At 37.0% G+C, this 22,154-nt stretch overlaps 1 protein-coding gene across 5 annotated transcripts in view; it reads left to right on the forward strand.

Moving 5' to 3' along the window:
• The window catches only part of Macrod2 (mono-ADP ribosylhydrolase 2), a 1,966,896-nt gene that overhangs the window by 181,076 nt on the left and 1,763,666 nt on the right, over positions 1-22,154 (forward strand). The gene's annotated exons all lie outside the window — the stretch shown is intronic.

Raw genomic sequence — 22,154 nt, forward strand, 5'->3', positions numbered from 1 at the left:
TAGTTTTCTTCAACAGTTTGAATGTAGCATCTGCTGTTACGGATAAATCTACTGTCTATCCAAATATGTTTTCTACAGCAATCTCCAGATTTCCATTTTTGTCTTACAGAATGTTAATGAGAATATGACTCATATAGATTTTTATTCATATAACATGTATGCACAGAAATAAATACATAATCTCCAATTTCTTCAGTATGATGAGTCTTTTTTTTTAATTAACTTTGGGAAAATATAAGCCATATCCCTGTATAAATACTACCTCTGCAATTTTCTCTTTTTCCACCATGTGGTGAATCATGCAAATGGTACATCTTTTTGTTCTTGTACCCTAAGTCACTTAATTTCTCTGTGATAGTTTTCATTTTCTTTTCTGTGTTTCTTCCTCATAAGTTTTTTTTTTTTTTTTTAGCACAGTCTAAATGATAGATTGGTTCATTCATTTTACTGAATTCTTTCACTTCTAGTTTTTTTTTCAGTTTTTGAAATTCTCCTTTCCATTTTATTTTATTCTTGATTTATGTGCACTCTAAAGACATTTTAAATGTGCATTCTTTGATATTCAATGTATTTATTTCTTAGGGTGAAGTCTCCCATCCATTAACAGTTAACCTTTTTTCTTTATGTGGCTTCATTATTTATTATTATTATTACTATTATTGTTATTATTATTATTGCTCACTACCAATATAGGGCATTTTACATTGGAGTCCTTCATTTTGGAAGTTGTAGCAGTGCTCTATAAGATAGTTTTCATTTGATTTTCAAGAAATTTAGAGATATTCCTGATTCAGGATAAGTTAATTTTTCATCTGAAATCCCTTTGTAGCATATGTAATGTGACTATATACCCTAGCCTTATTTGTGGCCAGACATTCTTATTCTAAGATTTGTCCATGTGTAAGCCTGGTTAATTTATTTTAGATTTCCCTGCAACAGCGCAATAAATATTTCTATTCTAAGTTTTAGAGACTGCTTTTTGCAAGTGACTCAGTTTCCATTTCCCTTCTCTCATAAACACCTGAAGTGTGTAGTTACCAGCTACTAAGTTCTGATGCTCAGTGAAATATTTTAGTTTTAGCTTTGTCCATCATTGTAGATGATTTCCATTATTACTACTTGTGTAAAGATCTATTATAGCTCTCATAGTAGTATATAGCATATATGTTATCCATCATAATAAGATATGTATTATCTTGGAAAATATATACTTCACATATAGAATGCAAAAATAAGGTTTAATATGCCTTTTCTAAAATTTGAAATAGCTACAGGCAAATATTCCATATATTATTTTGGGCCTCTCTTAGACACATGAACAACTGAAGTGGTAGATGCAATTCATAGCATTGCTTTCAGTTTCTGGATAGTATAGTGAGTGAATCAATCAATCAGTTAGTGCTGGACACATAGAAGAAAGCACAAGGATTAAAAAAGTGTAGCATGAATCTTAAAAGTTCTTATTAATAAAAACAAACCCAGAGCCAGGTATTGGGGTGAATGCCGAATGATCAGAGAAACAGAACTAGCCACATCCAACCTCATCTTGCCAATTCCTCAGCTGATCTTGTTTCCTCAGACTGAAAACCTTGGAATCCTCATCTGAATGGATCTCAGCTGAACTACTGCAAAAAACTAAAAGCTTAAAAAGGCTCTAGTTCCTGCTCCTCACGCTTTATATACCTTTCTGCTTCCACCATCACCTCCTGGGATTAAAGGCGTGTGTCACTATGCCTGGCTGTTTCCAGTGTGGCTTTGAACTCACAGAGATCCAGACGGATCTCTGCCTCTGGAATGCTAGGATTAAAGGTGCATGCTACCACTGCCTAAACCTATGTTTAATATAGTGGCTGTTCTGTTCTCTGACCCCCAGATAAGTTTATTGGGGTGCACAATGTATCAAAAAAGTGCCCTCTGTTACTATGATATGCTTGTCCTATAGTGTGTCTGGTCTATCTATATATTTACAAAATCTTTTTTATCTTTTATATTGCTGTGATTACTTCTTTTGCATATTATAAACTGGAGTAATATACTCATTTATTCATTAAATATTTATCAAATATTTATATTTTTGGCCAGGCACTATTTTAAACACAGGGATACAGCAGAATGCAATACCTCTGCTTTACTACAATATTCTGATGGTATGTGAAAGGGAAAGCAGAAAGTCAGTTAATAAAGCAGTAAATGTAGCACTTACCAGGCTTTTATAACAGCAGTGAAGGACATTAAAGCAGAGTCACAGGGATGGAGAGTAGACAGAGTGTGCTATTCTCTGTGTTGCAGTGAAAAGCTATTTAATGAAGCGTGATACACTGCAAACAAAGATCATGTAAAATGAAGTCACGGTCTATGTGCATGTCTCTGCATGATCATTATAGGCAGCAGGTTTAACAGGATCATACTTACTGTACTAAATACCGAAGTGGAGTGAGTGGAGAGTATGGCAGGAAAGGCTAGATGGGAGGAAGAGGACCAGCTTCTGGGAGTTCACTTTGACTTTGAATGAGATAGAAAGCTGAGATTTCAAGAGGTGGGGGTGACATGATCTGTCTCATGATTTAAAGAGAACATCAACTCTGCCAGCTTCATGGAAGCATTAAGTATAGGAAGGCAAGAGTAAAGGCAAGATTGCAAATTAGGCTAAGGCCTCAGTGTTCAAGACTAGAGAGGACAGTGGTTTGTAACAGGGTGGTCAAGGTGGATGATGAAAAGATGACTGATTTTGAAAATGTTTCAAAGGTGAAGAAAGCAGCATTTGTTGAAGGAAGGATCTGAGAAAAGAAAGTAGTTGAGGGTGGTCCTGAGGTTATTGGCTAAGATATTGGAGCAATAGGTTCACTAGTCAATGAATTAGGGTTATAAATAGAAAGAACAGGTGTGGGTATGGAAATTCAGAGCATGGCTTAGATAAGATGAAGTTTAGGATAACTACATTAAACACCCAAGTCTGGTGACAAATTTGGAGACTTAAAAACATAACATTAGATCTTTCCTGTCTTCTATTCCTTTCTCAAGATTTTCAGTCCTACCTGCAAGAGCCTTCTCCCACCCCACCCCCATTCCCTGGGGACTCTGCCTCTTGGTATGGATCCAAGGTCCCATTAGCTCTTTCCTGCCCGACTTCTCAGCCTCTCCTTCTAGCCTATTTCTGATGCTTTATGTAAGCCATTAACCAGCAGGAACACTTTCTACCAGGGACCACCAGTAGTCACACTGGGCTGAGACTCAGGTAGGTGATTTTCACAATCCTGTCCTCCATTCTGGTTTCCTCCTATTCTACCGCCACTCCCTGGGGACTCTTGCCTCTTGGTGTGGACCCTGGTACCTCTACCTCTTTCCCAAAGCCCCTCTCAGCCTTTTCTCTTAGCTCATCAACATTCCTTTGTGTCATCTGCTGATCAGTAGAAGCACTCTTTACCTCAGACCCCACAGCTACCACACTTGTCTAGAATCCAAAGTGGACAGGAGCAAAGAACAGAATACCTACCCAACAAAAACAAGACCAGATCTCTACATCATGGAATCACGTTAAACAGCATAACTATTGATGCCTAAATCCCAGGCCAAAGGCACAAACATGGACAGCCAAGACAGTGTGCCTCCTCCAGAAGCCAGTAACCCTACTGCAATAGACCTTGAGCAATGACATTTAGCTGAAACGCAAGATAAGGACTTCAAAATAATAATTATGGATATAGTCAAAGACCTTAAAGAGGATATGAATAAATGCCTTAATAAAGACTGTGAAAACACAAAGTTGAATGAAATGAAGAAATCATTTCAAGACACAAAAAGTAGAAAAAAAATCACTAAAAGAACTCAAACTGAAATACAACTAGAAATGAAAAATTTAGGGTGTCAAACAAAAATCTCAAGGTAAAGGCCAGGCAGTGGTGGCACATGCCTTTAATCCCAGCACTTGGGAAGCAGAGGCAGGTGGATCTCTGTGAGTTAGAGGCCAGGCTGGTCTACAGAATGAGATCCAAGACAGGCACCAAAGCTACACAGAGAAACACTGTCTCAAAACACACACACACACACACACACACACACACACACACACACACACACACACACAAAAAAAAAAACCCAAAAAACAAAACAGACAAAGGAACAAACAAAAATCTATAAGGTAAGCCTCACCAAGCAATTAAAACACAAAGAGAGCCGGGCGGTGGTGGCGCACGCCTTTAATCCCAGCACTCGGGAGGCAGAGCCAGGCAGATCTCTGTGAGTTCGAGGCCAGCCTGGACTACCAAGTGAGTTCCAGGAAAGGCGCAAAGCTACACAGAGAAACCCTGTCTCGAAAAAACCAAAAAAAAAAACCAAAAAAAAAAAAAAAAAAAAAAACAAAAAAACACAAAGAGAGAGAACTCCAGATCTTTAATAAAAATAGAAGAAATGGATAGACTAGTCAAAATGTTAAATATAAGAAATTCTAGGCACAAAATGTTCAAGAAACCTGGAAAACTTTAAAACCAAATCTATGAATAATAGGGATATAGGAAGAAGAAGAAGAAACCAAGGTCAAAGGCACAAAAGATACTTTTAATGAGACAATTGAAGAAAATACTACAAATCTTAAGAAAGAGGTACCTACTAAAGTACAAGAAACATATAGAATGTTATGGGCCAAACTGCTTGAATACCTCTTGGGAGAGGGGGGAGAGAAGGCACAGAATCAACAATGCAGACACTGGGAGTCAGATGAGAAGCACTTGTCAGACTCCTTCATTGCTGGTATGGGGCTACTGTAAATACCCCTGGCACCCTATTAGCTGTCAGCTATTTCCTTGACTGTGTTGGCTTCTTCTCATTGGCCCCATCAATCTGAAGTTCATAGGTCACCAGTCACTGAGCACAGCAACAGACTCCAGTTTGACTTAAGGGAAATTGTTATTGTGCATGCTTATACACATGCTTTTGTGTACTGCCAAGGTGGCCATGGCTCCACCGGCTGGTTCCTTTTCTCCCCACAACAGAACACTAATAAACAGGACCAGAAAATAAATTCCTTACAACACATAATTAAAACAGTAAATGTACAAAACAAAGAAAAGCTATTAAAGCTGCAAAGGAGAAATATCAAGTCACATATAAAGGCAAACTCATTATGACAACACTCAACATTTCAATGGAGACTCTGAAAATCAGAAGCATCTGAACAGGTGTTCTATAAACTCGGAGAGACTACAGGTGCCAATCCAGACTACAATACTCAGAACAATTATCAATCACAGTTGATGAAGAAAGAAAAACATTCCACAATAAAACCAAATTTAACAGTTTCTATCATGGATCCAGCTCTACAGAAGACACTAGAAGGGAAACTTCTGACCAAACTACACCCAAGAGGACACAAAGAAAAAAATAATCCCAAAACAGTTAATCAAAGGAGGAAGAAAAAAACCCAGATTATAACAACATAATAATGGGAATCAATAAATACTATCCAATAATAACTCTCAATATTAGTTGTCTCAATTCCCCAATAAAAAGACACAGTCAAACAGATTAGATTAGAAAACAGGATCCCTATTTCTTCTGCATGCAAGAAACACACTTCACTATCAATGATAGACATCATCCCAGGATAAAAGGTGAAAAAAAGTATTGCAAGCATATGGACCCAAGAATCAAGGTGGCATAGTTATTTTAACATCAGATAAAACAGACTTCAAACCAAGACTAATCCGAAGAGATAGGGAAGGATACTACATACTCATTAGTGAAAAATTATGCAGAGGATATTATAATGTAAATACTTATGGACCAAACACAGGGTACCCAAGTTCATAAAAGAAACACTACTAAAGTTTAAATCACTTATTGATCCTCACATAGTGAAAGTGGATGACTTTAATACCCTACTCTCTCTAATAGACACATTGTTCAGAGAAAAACTAAACAGAGAAATGCTGGAGGTAAATGATGTCATAAATCAAATGGACCTAGCAGATATTTATATTTTTTCCATCCAAACACTAAAGAATATACTTACTTCTTAGCAGCTCATGAAACTTTCTCCAAAATTGACCACATATTAGGACACAAATCTCAACAGATACAACAACATTGAGATAACGCCCTGCATCTTTAGTCAGTGATCACCACTGACTAAAGTTGTGTAACAACAACAACAACAGAAATAGTTGTACAAACTCATGTACACTGAACAACTCACTACTGAGTGAAAACTGGGTCAAGATAGAAATCAATATGAAATTAAAAACTTCTTTGGAATTGAATGAAAATGGAGACGCAGCACACCAAAACCTGTGGGACACGATGAAGGTGGTTCTAAGAGGCAAGTTCATAGCACTAACTACCTACATCAGAAAACTGGATAAATCCCATGTTACTGACTTAGTGACACATCTGAAAGCTTTAGAACAACAAGAAGAAATAATACCAAAAAGAGTAGGTAGAAGAAATAATCAAACTCAGGTCTGAAATCAATAAAATGGTAACAAAAAATTACAAAAAAATTGGATGAAATGAAGAATTGGTTCTTTGATATTGACAAACCCTTAGCCAACCTAACTAAAAGACACAAAGGGAAGATTCAGATTCATAAAATTAGAATTGTAAGGGAGGATATCACAGTTGACACCAAGGCAATCATTAAGCGCCTAGTTCAAAAACCTGTACTCCTCCAAACTGGAAAACCTAAAAGAAATAGCTGAATTTCTTGATATATATTACCTACTAGAGTCAAATTAAGATCAGATAAGAAACTTAGACCCATAACCCCTAGTAAAATAGAAGCAGTAATTAAAAGTCTCCTAACCAAAAAAAAAATCCCAGCACCAGATGGATTCGGCTGAGAATTCTACAAGATCTTCAAAGAAGAGTTAACTCTAATACTCCACAAATTATTCCACAAAAGACAAGCCGAAGCAGTACGTCCTAATTTTTTCAAAAAAGCCACTATTACTGTAATACTAAAACCACACAAAGGCTCAACAAAAAAGAAAACTATAGATCAATCTCCCTTATGAATATAGATGCAAAAATTCTCAATAAAGTATTTGTAAGCAAAATCCAAGAACACAAATAGATTGCACACCATAACCAAGTAGGCTTTATCACAGAGATGCAGTAATTGTTCAACATACATAATAAACATAATCATCACATAAACAGACTGAAAGACAAAAATCACTTGATCATCTCATTAAATGAAACTAGGGATACAAGGGACATACTTCACCTTAATAAAGACAGTTTATAGTAACTCCACAGCCGCCAACATCCTAAATAGAAAGAAACTCAAAGCATTTCCTCTAAAATCAGGAATAAGACAAGATGCCCACACTCTTTACACCTATTCAATATAATGAAAATTTGAAGTCTTAAAGAAATAAGACAACTGAAGGAGACCAAGGGAATATATATATATGGAAGAAATCAAAGTATCTTTATTGTAAATTGACATAATTGTATACATAAAAGACCCCCCACCCAACATATACCAGGAAACTTCTACTACTGATAAATATTTTCAGCAAAATGACAGGATACAAAATTTACTCACAAAAATATGTATCAAATGACAAGCATGCTGAGAACTAAGTAAGGGGAACAATGCCTTTCACAATACCTCCTGTCCTCTGTGTATGTATTTATGTTCATACCTTGGTATATCTCTAACTAAACAAGTGAAAAACTTACATAATAAAACTTTAAGACACTGAAGAAAGAAACTGAAGAAGACATCAGAAGATGGAAAGATCTCCCATGCTAATGGATTGGTAGGATTAATATTGGGAAAATGATGAAATATATTGTATAAAAATTATTTTAAAAAAGAGCATAACATTAGTTGAGCTCTCCTAAGGAGTTGTATAAGGAAGAACGTAACATTAGTTGAGCTTCCCTAAGGATCTGAATAAGGAAGTAGTATATATAAAAGAGGAAACTTGAAACATTTATTCTACCAATGGCTAGGACTCAGGTGAATATCAGCTGACTAGAAATGGATACTGAGGAGAAATAGCCAGTAAGGCTGAAGGAGATCTAAGAAAGATGAGAATTAATGGACTTCTCAAAATTGTGAAGAAAATGAAATATGGAAGAGTGACCAGCTTGTTGAGTATTTTTTTTTAAATCTTCAATGAAGTGGTGAATTAAGATGGAATTTGTGACATGGTAGTCATTGACCACTTCTTTATTGTGTCTGGGATGATAAAATACAACATCATAGATAATCTGGATAGCTTACTAGTTATTCCATCAAATGGATGTATGAATCAGCATTTCTCATATGACATAGTCCCTTGGTTTCAGAATGTATGTATGTGTGTGTGTGTGTGTGTGTGTGTGTGTGTGTGTGTGTGTGTGATTGCAAAATAATGAGGTTCAAAAGACATCATGGGAATGGATGTCTCCACAGCATTTCCTTATCTCCTTGAAAGTCTGTGCTTATGAAGTGGCTGGTGTGGCTGTTCTTTCAGGGTTCGTTTCAGGACTGTGTTCTAAGCCACACAATGAAAGACCTACATTATTTGCACTTAGAACTGCTAGTCATGATTCAGTTTAAAAATTCTTTTAGACTTTGGAAATAATACCAACATCAAGCTTTCATTCAAAATGTGCTACTTACCATTATTGATGTTGTCTAAAATGAAGGATGCAGGCTGTGGTAGTTTGAATGAAAATGGCCCTCATAGGCTCATATGTTTGAAGGCTTGATCCCCAGTTGAAGGAACCCTTTGGGAAGGATTAGCAGGTGTGGCCTAGTTGGGGTAGGTATGTCACTCTGGTTGAGATATGGGATTTCAAAAGACTTCAGCCATTCCTAGTATATTCTTGCAGCCTCCTACTTGCAATCAGTATGTGAACTCTTAGATATTGCTGCCACCAGGCCTTTGTTCTGCCATCAGGGACTCTAACCCCCTGAAGCCTAATTAAACACTTTCTTTTATAAGTTGATTCAGTCATGGTGTTTTGTCACAGAAATAAGAAAGTAACTTAGCACTGACGCAGAAGAAAGGAATATAAAACAAACTTCATCAACTGCACTACCAATAGGATAAAGATACTTTCTCAATAAGAGAAAATTAGCTTTATTTTTGTGAAAAATTCTGGGATTCCTCTATGTGTGATAGGCAAAGTCATAATACTTCTCCAACATTGTATTTCCTCAAGTAGTAGTATTACATGTTGTCTCATTTGTTTTTGCTCTTTTGGGGGGCCTGCCACCCAGCACCCAAATAAATTACATATGGAGTTCTTATTTTTAATTAGGAATGCCCAGCCTTAGCCTCACTTGTTTCTTGCCAGCTTTTCTTAACTTTAAATTAACCCATCTGTCTTTTGCCTCTGGGTTTTTACCTTTCTCTATTTTTGTATACCTTTCTTTCTTACTCTGTTGCTGGTTGTGTAGCTGGGTGGCTGGCCCCTGATGTCCTCCTCCTTCTCTCTCTCCTAGATCTCTCTTCTTCCTCCCTGATTTTTCTTCCTAATTATTCTCTCTGGATGCTAGCCCTGCCTATCCTTTCTCCTGCCTTGCTATTGGCCATTCAATTCTTATTAGACCATCAGGTATTTTAGACAGCCACAGTGATACAACTTCACAGAGTTATACAAATGCAACATAAACAAAAGTAAAATACATTAAAATAATATTCTATAACAATTATACTGTTATTGATTTACATGACTACTTTTTGGGAGATTCATTTTTATTCTGCTTTTGTTAGAGGAGACAAATTATCTCCAACAACCTATTGTAGCTATAGTTTTCCTGCCTGGCCCACAGTCAGGGCAAATCTCTGTCACTTGCCAGTCCCACAGCCGCTCAGACCCAACCAAGTAAACACAGAGAAACTGTATGGCCATGGCAGGCTTCTTGCTAACTGTTCTTATATCTTAAATCAACCCATTTCTATTAATCTATACCTCGCCACGTGGCTTGTGGCTTACCGGCATCTTCACATGTTGCTTGTCATGGCGACGGCTGGCAGTGACTCTGACTCAGCCTTCCACTTCCCAGAATTCTTCTCCTCCTTGTCCGGCCTATACTTCCTCCTGCCTGGCTACTGGCCAATCAGTGTTTTATTTATTAACCAATCAGAGCAACACATTTGACATACAGAACATCCCATAGCAACCTATAAATTTCCAGTTAGTAAAGAAAGGCTTCTAGCTAACTCAGAGTTTAAAAATTAAGCCAAGTATACCTGTCAAGTATTTATTCTTTGCCCCAGAAGGAATTTAGAAATTGAGAGTCTGTGTTCTCATTAGAATTCTCTGGAAATATAGTAATTTAATGGCAAAAATTATGTCATTATTCAAACAAGAGATGAGATGAAAGTGATTTTAAACCTATATTGATGAATTAATACATAAAATCATTTGGATATTCCTTGTAAAATACAACAATGCTAACTTTTATTAGTGTGCCAGCTTTCTGTTACTATTATCAAGTATCTGAGATAACCAACTTGAAAATTAGAAAGGTTTATTTTGGCTCAGTTTCAGAGTTTCCAGTAAATGAACATTTGGCCTTACTGCTTTCAGCCTGTGAGCAGGCACATATCGTGGTGGAGAGCTTGTGATATAATGTCCCATGTACTTCATGAAGGCGAAAAACAAGGAGTGAGTAAGAATAGGTGTAGTGGGTAGCCATTCCAGCTTTGATCTGGAAGTTCCAATCCCCATTGAGGCTTTGGTAACTGTCACACCTACAAGGCAGGACCAAGAGAGGACCCTGAAGAGCCGAGATCTGGATGCGCCAGCTCACTTGGTTCCTGGACCCTGGATACTGGAGGTAGACCGAGCAGAGTTCTCCAGAGAACACCGCCAGACTACGCTACACCTTTCCCAGACCCTGTAAACTATCCCTTCACTTGTAAGTTACTCCACAAAATAAACCTCCCTTTTAACTATGTGGAGTGGCCTTAATAATTTCACCAATAAAGAGGGACTAGGTACTCTTTTCCTCCCTCAAAGGCACATCCTCAGCTTACCTGTGTCTCTACTGCATCTGTGAATGAAACTGTTAAGATCTTAGTGTGTGTATATTTATGATCTTCTCATGCCATATTTATTTCAGAGTGTCTTGTTTCATGTACCAACTTTTTAAATCTTTTTACCTCATTTATCATTCATTTGCCCCCATTTTTTACTTTTAATCTAATTCTTTTCTCTTATATATCTTTCTCTTTGAATATATTTGTTAAAGCTAAAAACAAATGATTAAGTATTAGTTATAATTGAATTCATTGTGTGTTGCTAGAGTTTTCCTGCCTGGCCCACAGTCAGGACAAATCTCTGACACCCGCCAGTCCCACAGCCGCTCAGACCCAACCAAGTAAACACAGAGACTTATATTGCTTACAAACTGTATGGCCATACCAGGCTTCTTGCTAACTGTTCTTATATCTTAAATTAATCCATTTCTATAAATCTATACCTTGCCACGTGGTTCGTGGCTTACTGGCATCTTCACATGCTGCTAGTCATGACGGCAGCTGGCAGTGTCTCCCTCAGCCTTCTGCTTCCCAGAATTCTCCTCTTTCCTTGTCCCGCCTATACTTCCTGCCTGGCCACTGGCCAATCAGTGTTTTATTTATACAGAATGATATCCACAGCAATTGTGAAGTATTGTATGCTAAGGACAGACTCAGATGATAGATCAGGAATGTAACTGTTGAAGTTTGCAATATAGTGCCAAGAGGTACTTGGCAGTTATCAATGGAACATAGTGATGATACATAGCACAGATAATACAATCTTCCAAAAATAAAATAGAACTCATTATTTAAATTATTATTTTAGTATTTGTAGTCACCTCAAAGAGATAAACCTCTCTAGAATTTCACCCAATATCCCCTTTCCACTTCTGATGAGGATACCGACAACATTGGAATGCGATAAACATCTAGAGAGCAGAGAGGGAAGCAAAGAGCATGAAATACCCTCAATGGACTGGGTCATCAGTTACCAAATGAACCAAGGGTTGGCTGAGTGTGTTTCTAACCTTGACATATTTATTTGTCATTGTACATCTTAGGACTGGAAATGGTTTGTCTTCTATGTTCATGAATTTTGATAATATTGGTAAATGGATAAATTTTTCTCGTAAGTTCATTATTTGTGCTTCTACCATAATTCCAGTTCCCAAGGATCCAACTCTCTCCTCTGACCTTGACAGGCATACACAGTATACATACATGTAGGCAAGACACTCATGCACATAAAAATAAATGAATACTAAAAAGTTAAAAGTTTATTAAAGTATCTAGTCTTGTAAGATGTTTTGGAATCTGAGCAAACCAAGTTTCAGGAAAGGAGACGACAATACCACAGAAGTCACTAGATTTGGCATGAAGATAGCAGGAATGAAACCAGATTGTAGGTTATCAGTGGAGATGGATGCATGAGACAGAGATCAGTTATGTGCAAAGTTGGGCAATATGAGTACTCTAGAAAAGTGAAACAATAGCTAGGAAAAGAATTGGAGCAAAACCAGTGTTTACTTTTTGTTTCTTGGTTTTGTTTTTGTTTATTTGAGACAGGGTTTCTCTGTGTAGCCCGGCTTGTTCTGGAACTCATACTGTAGACCAGGCTGACCTCAAAATCAGAGATCCAACTGCCTCTGCCTCCAGTGTTCTGGGAATAAAGGTGCCCAGCCAGTGTTTATTTTTTAAAAGAAACTGATGAACATTTGAAGGAGTAAATAGTTCATGAAGAAGTTAAAAACAAAACAAAAACACAAACCTGTCAAAGAGAAAGGATGCAAAGACTCTCAGCAAGAGCATGGGGTTTACAGTGGAGAAGTTAACTATGCAAAGGGGCTGAGCCACTTCTTTTGTGGAGAGGGATTTTCAACGGGAAGGTGAGAAGAAAATGATACAACCAGTGCCAAATCTTTGGAGCTACTCAGTGAGAATTTCTTTGTGATGGATAATGAGAAGGGAGCAGAATTCAGTATTCATTGTTGTTAGACCCTACATAGGGTGCCATTAGGATGGGATGCCCTGCAGGAGAGAGAGAACAGTATTAAAAACAAAACAAAAAAATCCTGATAAAGCTATTTTCATATGCTGAAAACTACTACAAAGAGCCTTCAAAACAAGTGTCAATATAATTAGTTGTTTAGAGGAAAGAGCTGATTGTGCTGACTCAAGGGTATAATTTTAGCAGAGGGCATGATTAGCAAAGTTTAAGGCTGGCCTGGGATACATACTGACCTTGTCTCAAACCCACAAATAAGTAAATCAATCAATCAATCAATCAATAGATCAAATTTAAATTCATGCTTCTTACTGTAAACTTATAATATTCATGAGCAGAAAGCATCCAGAATAATTAAATGTGAAATTAATAGGTAGAAAGTAACTTAGACTCTTAGATATCTGTAGGGTAGTAAATTAATTAGAGAAATGAAAACATAAAATTTTAAAATTCTGTTTCAGAACTGCCACAAAATAAGCAAAATCCAAATGAAATTGAGAAAAATATTTTTATCTAGTATAAAAGACAAGTGGTTAATATTTTTCTTTATAATAATTTTGATATTTATGAAACTAAGTTATTAGTAGATAAATGGAGACAGGATGTAAAATGGTTTACTTAAAAGGGGGAAACAAATAGATGTTAATTAAGAATAAGAAACTCAAGTTATCTAAAACAAGTTAACACATAGATACTTTGGGGATGGAGTAGTGGGCATGGTCTTATATAGTTTAGGGTGGACTTGACCTCAGCATGCCCAGCATAAATACTTTTAAAATGTTTTAAAAAGTAGTTTAAAAACTTCAAACTTCCCTCTAAGTTTGTATATCTATGAACATAGGTTAGTACAGCTCTCAGTCCTCATCAGAGAAGTTTCTTTGCGCAGTGGATAGTCGTTAACACAGAAATCTGCACCTGATCCCATTGCAGAGGTTAAGTGTGTGGGAAGTACTCTAAACCAGATGTGCTATCTATATCACACCCTTCCCCAAGACTCAGGGGCCATCTTGGAAAAGAGGGAAGAAGGAATGAAAAGGCTGGAGGTTAGGAAGGACTTGAGTCAATCAGTGTCTTCGGAATACATGTATCATGAGTTCATAGCACCTGTGGTTGCCTGTATAAGACCTGCACAAGATCAAGCCAGTGAATATTGTAGCATAAATGTGGAGGGGATTACAATTTTCTACCCTAACTGAAGAACAATGGATAGTTGATGGCTTCCAGGTGAGGGAGAGTCAGTTTTAAGAGTGTAATCTAAATTACTTCAACAAGGATAAAACAGGTATGTGCCCACACAATTTTTAATATGATCTGAATTAAAATTTTTAAAAATAATTATTGCTATAATGTGCTATAAATTAAAAGTGAAAGTCCTTTGATTATTTTAAAGATTGGTATGTGATATTGGGGAATAGGGGTGGTAAAATTTTTCTTTGTGATAAGTTAACTTGACTGGTGCTAGGAATTTAATGGGTTGGGAATACAGACACACTGTCGATACAGTGGCTTGTACATACAATATTAAGGGCAAGTAAACATTCATCAGTTATATGTACATTAGTAATATTGTTACTGTGACCTGTGTCTTCCTAAAAGGTTCCTATTGATATGAATCCTATAGTAGGGAATTATCTAGTCTAGAAAGTCAAGTGTGGGGCCTCCCTCAACAACTAATTGTTGAACTTTGACCCATGGGACAATGTATTGGTGCTTGCTGGAGAGCATAGAAGAACCTGGCAGCAGGAGAAAAAGTAGAGAAATAACTGTTTAATTAGAGTCTAGCTCTGAGTTTTACCAATGCTTGTGCTAATACCATTTCAAATGATATTTGTGCAAGTGTCAAATACAGTTAGTAGAGGCAACCCTTTTGGTTCCTGTAGGAAATAGGTGTTATGTTAGGGACTCATAGTAGTAGGTGTCCTAAATGTTAGTATTAATTTGAAAATTACAGTTGCTTAAAATGCCACCTATGGACATTTTTGTATGAGACAACATTGTTGTAAGTCAGATTAAAGATTATTTAACTCCAGTTACACAGTGAGAACTGAAGAAAAAATGTATAGTCATTTGGATATTTTTTTGTTCTTTTAGCTTCTTATTTTTAATTTATGTATTTTTTCACAAATATGTATATATAATACATATGTGTGTATAATTTGATCATATACCTTATTATCCTCTCATTTCTTTGCCCTCACTGAAGTCCTTCTGTTGTTTTAACTTCAGCACAGTGCTTATCCCTTAATCTACTGCTTTTTTAGTGAGCAATTGTGACTCCTGCAGTTACCAGCCTGCTTCTCTGGCAGTGGCCTGGCCACTCAGGTCACAGCCTGGTGGGAATTCTGTTCTTGCAGGCACTGGCTCTTCCATTGCCACTAAAGGTAGCTTTAACTAAATCTCTATTCTATTTATAAATAGAACTGGAGATTCAAAGGCTAGAGTGAAAACCTGCTAGCTCAGAGAGGTTCAGTAGCACCTAGCCAACCTTCTCTTCTTGCTGGCTTCTCCCAAAGAGAGTATTCTTCCACTCTGCCAAACAAAAACCGATGTACCATTCCAGATCCCACCTTCTTTCCTGCTGTATTTCGCTCTCTCTTCCAGATGCCCTCTGATGCTCTGTGATTACTTTCTGTTAACTAGTTGTTAACTCAGCCTCCTGACAAAGGTTAATTTTATTTAATTAATGCAAATGAAAACTTGGGGTTCACAGTGTGAAACAATATCCCCCAACATTCTTCTTCCCAACAAGTATCCCTCCTACTTTCCTGTCTTTATGTGTGTGTGCATGGGTGACTCACTGTATTCAATTAGGGTTACTTGCATAAGCATGAGTTGGGGTTATTTACATTAGCAAAGTCAAGTTACTAGTGGCTCTACTTTGCAAGAATATTACTCCCCTCCACTAGCAACCATTAATTGTCCTTAGGCCCTCATGACCCCCTCCTCTATCATGCTGCCATGTTGATTGACTCAGTCTTATGCCTATCTGTACAGGTAGCCACTGATGTTGTGATGTTCTTGAGTGCAGATAGCTGTTTCAGAATGCAATGTTGCAGAACACTCTTATCATCTAATTCTTACCTTTTTTCCATTTCCTGTTCCCTGATTCTTGGAGGGCTTTGGGTTTAGCAGATGATAATAATACCCAGTTTAGGGATGGAACTCAATAGTTAACTTTTTCTGAGCAGTTATGAGTCTGTGCAGTAATTGTTGCCCACTGCAAAGAGAAACTTCTACCAGGGCTGAGAGACAAACTAGTCTATGGATATAAACAACAATAGTAGGTTCTGCCCTAGAGCCAATTACCTCCGTAGCAGTGGACTTATGGCTGTGTTTTGAATTTCTCCTATGAAGCAATAATAAAATCCAATGAAAAAGCAATTGGTTGCCATCTCTAACAATCATGAAATTATTGTAGCAGTGGTCATATCTTACCTTATAGATTGATGTTGTAGTTTGTAAGACCATTGATGACTTTTCACCTTCTGCAACCTGATACCACTGTCTGACATTCTGAAAACTAGACAGCAATGAGTACCTTTTCAGATCAATTCCAGCTTGATTTCTCCATGTCCTATAACCAGTGTGTAGTGTCTTTGGTATTAAGATCTTGTCATCTAGTTTTGTTGGACAATTGAGAGCAATGCTGTTTTACCTTCTGTGTATCCCTTGTCTAATTTTAAATTATCCAGTTAGCCTTCCCATCTGACAAAAGTTTTTCTGTTTTTATATTTAGTACTTTGAATAAAATCACAGCCTTCAAGTTAACATATAAGCATTCTAGAGAGCCACAAAAATACATGAACTGAGAAGTTACACTGTGGGAGTTCTTCTCATCATTTCCTTCACATACAGCATTTGAAATGCATATTTCTTTGATTTTAATATTAGATCAGGATGATCTTTGCATATAAAATATCCATATGCCAAAAATAAGTATATGTATCTATCCTAGAGCTGCTGAACAAAGGTCAAAAAAGAGACTTTGGGCCATGTGTAGTCATAATACAGATTCTTACATTAAAACAGTTTTATTCATTTGTATTTCAATCTATTTTATTGGGTGACAGACAACATCTTATTAATCAGCTGATTATTTTCTTTTAAAAGTACTCACTTTTTAAAATATCTGTGAAAAATAGAAAAAGAGCTTGTTTATTTACATGCATTCTCAATTCTACCTTCATATAATTTCTGGGTAGAGGAAGCTAAATTATTTAATTTTCTTATAACAAAAATTTAAAAGCACTGTAAATCTTTTATTAATTTGAGTATAAATGAGCTCATATACTTTTCATTATGATTGTATACTAATTGTTAAAAATCCTTTGTTTCAAAAGAAGGATTTTTGTCCACTTTTTAAGTTTGTATTAATTTATCAAATAAAAATGATGTCATCAAATAAAAGCAGCCTCATCTCCTTTTCACTAATTACTTCTCAGCAAGATAATTCCTTTTTAAACTAAAGAAACTATCTCTGACTCTAAATAAAGCTCTTTGGCCTTTGTATAATTTGTTGCATGCCTAGCTCATCAGTGGGCCACCCAGCGCATGCTTGAGGACTCATTTTTAGCTTTAGAGTATGCCAAGTCAGCTTTTCAGTTCACCGTGCTAACTGAATTTTATGTACAGACCATAAACTATATGTTGAATCTATTCAGATAAAATTTGTCAGCTTTTATGCTCTTTTGCATAGGGTATAATATTAACTTCCCACATCCACACACATTTAGTTTGATGCAATGTGAGGTTAGCTGGTAGTTTAATGGTTCCCTTGCTTTATATCTTCCCAGCTGAACATTAAACTGTCTCTCTCTAGTATTTTATTTTTTCATGTACAACTTCACTAGAAAGACTGTGTCAGTTGACTAATTTGATTGAAATCAAGTGCTAGAACTGTGTTAAGAAAGCTTTTCCTTTTTCTTTTTTGGCTAAACCCTGTCATTCCATATATGAGTCCTTATATATATATATATATATAATGTATGCCATTACTTTCCCTATTTCATGAGTTGAAATTAAGATTCATAATACATATCTTGGCATTGGCTGTAAGGAAAACACAGTTCTGTCATTCTCTTGGCTAAAAGGCCTCCTGGGATTTTCTGACATTAGAAAAAGAACACATATAATGTGCAAACTGTTAACTCAAGAGCAGTAAAGCACTTAACTCTTTAGAGTATACCTCATCTCAAATCACTGCTTTCAGGAGAAACCAAGGCTAATTTAAATATGTGACAGAGAGTGACACTGTTTGTCTGAACCATGTTTCAATGAACCATGTTGTCAGTTTCCTTAGTCTGTGTGCTAGGGAAATGCTGTGCATTGTTAGTTCATGGAAGCTCAGAGCACATATAGTGTATCTTACTCTGGTAGCCAGGTCCATGACAAGGCAGGAAACTTAGCTCTCTGGAAATTTTACCAGCTATGTGAGAGGCCAGCTTAGACTGTAAGTAGCAGTGTGTCCTCACTAGAATATATTTCTAATTGGCATCTGCTGATAATTGCTGTATGTAAGTTCCCTTCTAAGTGCTTTACATATAGGAACCCTGTGGTGATATTTTATCTGTGTCCCCCAATAAAATTTATCTGAGGATTAGAGGAAAAAGCCAGCCACTATATTAAACATAGAAGTCAGGCAATGGTAGCACACGCCTTTAATCCTATCACTTGGGAGGCAGGGATCTGTCTGGATCTCTGTGAGTTCAAGACTACATTGGGAACAAAGCCAGGGGTGGTGGCACACGCCTTAAATTCTAACACTGGTTAACCATGGAGGTCTTGAGGTCTGTACAGACAGACAGGAAGTGATGTAGCTGAACAGAGAAAGCAAATGATATAGTAGATCATCAAGGCATATAAGCGTGGGTATACAGGAAGTAGGTCTCTTTGGAGACTGAGGTGTCAGTGAAGTGAGGTTAGCTTGTGGCTTTTCCTATTCCTCTGATCTCTCAGGTTTTCACCCCTATATCTGGCTCCGGGTTTTATTTAATAAGACCGTTTAGCAATTTGTCTACAGAACCTAATTGTTTTCACAGCTCTTTGAGATTCTAACATCACCCCCATTTTGTGTTGAGGAAGATTAAATACAGAGAGAAGTTATGAAGCTTTCTCAAGGTAATACATGAATAACACAGCCAGGGTTTGCACATAGGTAGCCTGGTGCAAGGTATGTTTAATCCCTGTGTTATGTTCCTTCTTAGGCTGAGAATGAGTTATAAACCTGAATGTTAGGTCAGAAGGGGAGACTGGTTAGGAAACTTCTAAGTTTAAGAGTACATGTTAAGAGTGGGGTTCAGAACACTCCATCTAGAGCCTAAGAGGAGTCATGAGGAATATTTGGCTGTGATGTCAACATATGACATCACAGCATGAAGACTATGAGTGGATTTAGAATCAGGAACACAAATTTGATGAGCCCATGGCTGAGTCTACATGGAACAAAAGTCTTAATCCAAGAACTAGTCTTGCCTTTTCCCCATTATTTTATAGTAGCTGCTTGAAATGGGCATATAAAATTGGTAGAATGATCAATTCTCTGAAGTAGGTGGGTGTAACAGGCTGGAGCTTCTGGAACTATCACATTTCTTCTTTCTTTTTGTTTATAGACAGGTTCTTACTCTGGCACTCAGGCTTCCCTGGAACTCATTATGAAACTAGACCAGCCCACAGTGGCTTGAAGCTTTTAGAAGTCCTCTTGTCTAAGCTCCTTGAATGCTAGAATTACAGGTGTGAGCTACCATGCCCACCAACCATCACAGTACTGACAGGTGAACTACCCTTGGTTTCTGTAGCTGTCTGAATATGTGAAACACTTTTCATACTCTATTACTTGGATTTTTACAACAGTCCTCAATAAGTATGAAATGACCCCAATCTTTTATTTTAAAAAAACAAAGCATGTTTCTAGCCTTCAGTGCTAATATAAAATTCTTGTAGCTTCAGATAAATTCCATAGAACAATTATTCCTTAAACATTTTGTTTTTCAAACCTGATTTTTCTCTTTTTCAGCAGTCAGGATATTCAAGCTCCATATATATCTACATACACACACAGGATGGAGATATTCAAGTTCTCTCTCTCTCTCTCTCTCTCTCTCTCTCTCTCTCTCTCTCTCTCTCTCTCTCTGTGTGTGTGTGTGTGTACTTTATGAACAAAGTGTATTTTATAGACAAACTCTGCTTTGTGTATAAGGGAGAACACACTGAACTTTTAGGTTATTGAAGCTAACAGTTTCAAATGTCATGTATTGTATCATTTCATCCTCATATTAACAGTTGTGGTGGTTTGAATGAGAATGGCCCCCATAGGCTCATATTATTTGAATGCTTGGTCCTTAGTTGGTGGAACTCTTTGGGAGGGATTAGGAAGTGTGGTGTTGTGGGAGAAAGTATGTCACAAGAAGGGGGATTTGAGAGTTCAAAAGCCCAAACAGGTCTCAATATTGCTCTTTCTACTTCCAACTTGCAGATCAGGATATAAGGTTTTAGTTACAGCTCCTGTTCCAATGCCTCCCTGCTTGCTAGCATGTTCCCTGACGTGATGGTCATGGACTCACCCTCTGAAACCATAAGCAAGTTCCCAACTAAATGCTTTCTTTTATTAGTTTCCTTGGTCATTGTGTCTCTTTACAGCAGCAGCAAAGTAACTGAGATAATCATAGAAACTAAAATATATTTATTTCCATTTTCAGAAGAGAAAATTGAAGCTCAGAGAGGTCCAGTGACTTGCACAAAGTTCAACATCTAGGAAATATTAAATGTGGGATCATAAATCAGATCTATAGAACTTCTACATTGCTATTGTTGTTTTATATTCAAGTACTGATGAAATATAAATAACTTTTCAAAGAACAAAATTGTAGAATACACCAGCTTCCTCTTGAACAGCAAAGGGCTACCATATGCTCATTAGAGGACATGCCTAATGCAGTCACTAAACTACAGCTGGTGCCAATGCTGAAACAATGGGATCTTTTTCCTGTTACCACTGTCTTCTCTACCATATCATGTACACTTTATCCTGAGAATTGAAGGGCCACAGACCATTCCATTCCTCCCATTCCTTCCTAGCGGATCTACCTTTTGTCCAAATACATACCCTTGCCTTCCGTATCTCAAAGGTTGTAATCTCAGGTTCTATATCTCAATCAAAGTAAATATAGTTCTACTGCAAGTATTGCTGTGTATTTTCTCAGGCTAACCTGTGTGTTTAAAGATGCAGGCAGTCATGTTGATAGAGTCTGTGAATGTCATCACTCTTTAAGCATAAATCCTAGCTTATAATTACCTCTAACCATCATCTACCATAAAGGCAAGTTGAAATAGATTTTTTTTTACATAAGATATTCTGGCAAGTAAGTTTTTGCTACTATTTGTACATGAAAATATATCTCTATTTGCTTAGGGGCCATACTGTTCCCTCTAAGAATGCCATTATACCCACTTGTAACACTTTTGTGCTCTGAGGATAATCAAGGTACCACTATGTTCCTTATTGTGGTAGAATTCTATCTCTTCCCTTTTCCCATGAAAACAGTCTTACTACATAACCCAGGCATCCCTTACCCATGAGCAGGCATTAAAAGTGCATGTCATCTTGCCCAGATTCTTCCTGTGATTAGATTAGGATAAGACAGGATAAATTCCTCCATGAATCAATAGTGCTAATTCTCTCATGCTAGGAACTCCTTCTCTGTAGTTAATGTCTGAGAAGTATCTAGTCATCTCTGAGTCTAGTCCAGGCATATCCAGGATTTGGAAGACTTTTCTAATTCCAACTCAGAGTTAATTAATCCATTCTTTTTATCTCTGGCATCTTAGGTCTTGATACAGATCACACCTGTAGATCTACTCCTATTTCTGCTTCTGTTCCTAGGTAGTTCTCAGCCTTCCAGAGCACTAGTGGGTAAGGGTGATGGGTGAAACAGGTGGAACAGGATATGATTTTCTTTATTTACTCTGATTCTGGTCAAACAAGATTAATTAGAATCATAAACTTTGTGGCACACAGGTATAGTTTTGCTTTTTATAGATGGTAAAAAAAATCTTTTATTCTGTTGTGCAAACTACTTCCAAACTGACCCAGCCTTTAGGCAAAGCTCCACTTTAGATGCAAAGTACCTCACTCCTGTGTGTTCATTCATATTGTAGTGTAGCTATCAAAAGGTGGAGCCCTTGCTTCC

This window comes from Peromyscus californicus, unplaced genomic scaffold, assembly GCF_007827085.1.
Source record: "Peromyscus californicus insignis strain IS unplaced genomic scaffold, ASM782708v3 Scaffold_7__1_contigs__length_154581171, whole genome shotgun sequence".
Lineage (NCBI taxonomy): Eukaryota > Metazoa > Chordata > Mammalia > Rodentia > Cricetidae > Peromyscus > Peromyscus californicus.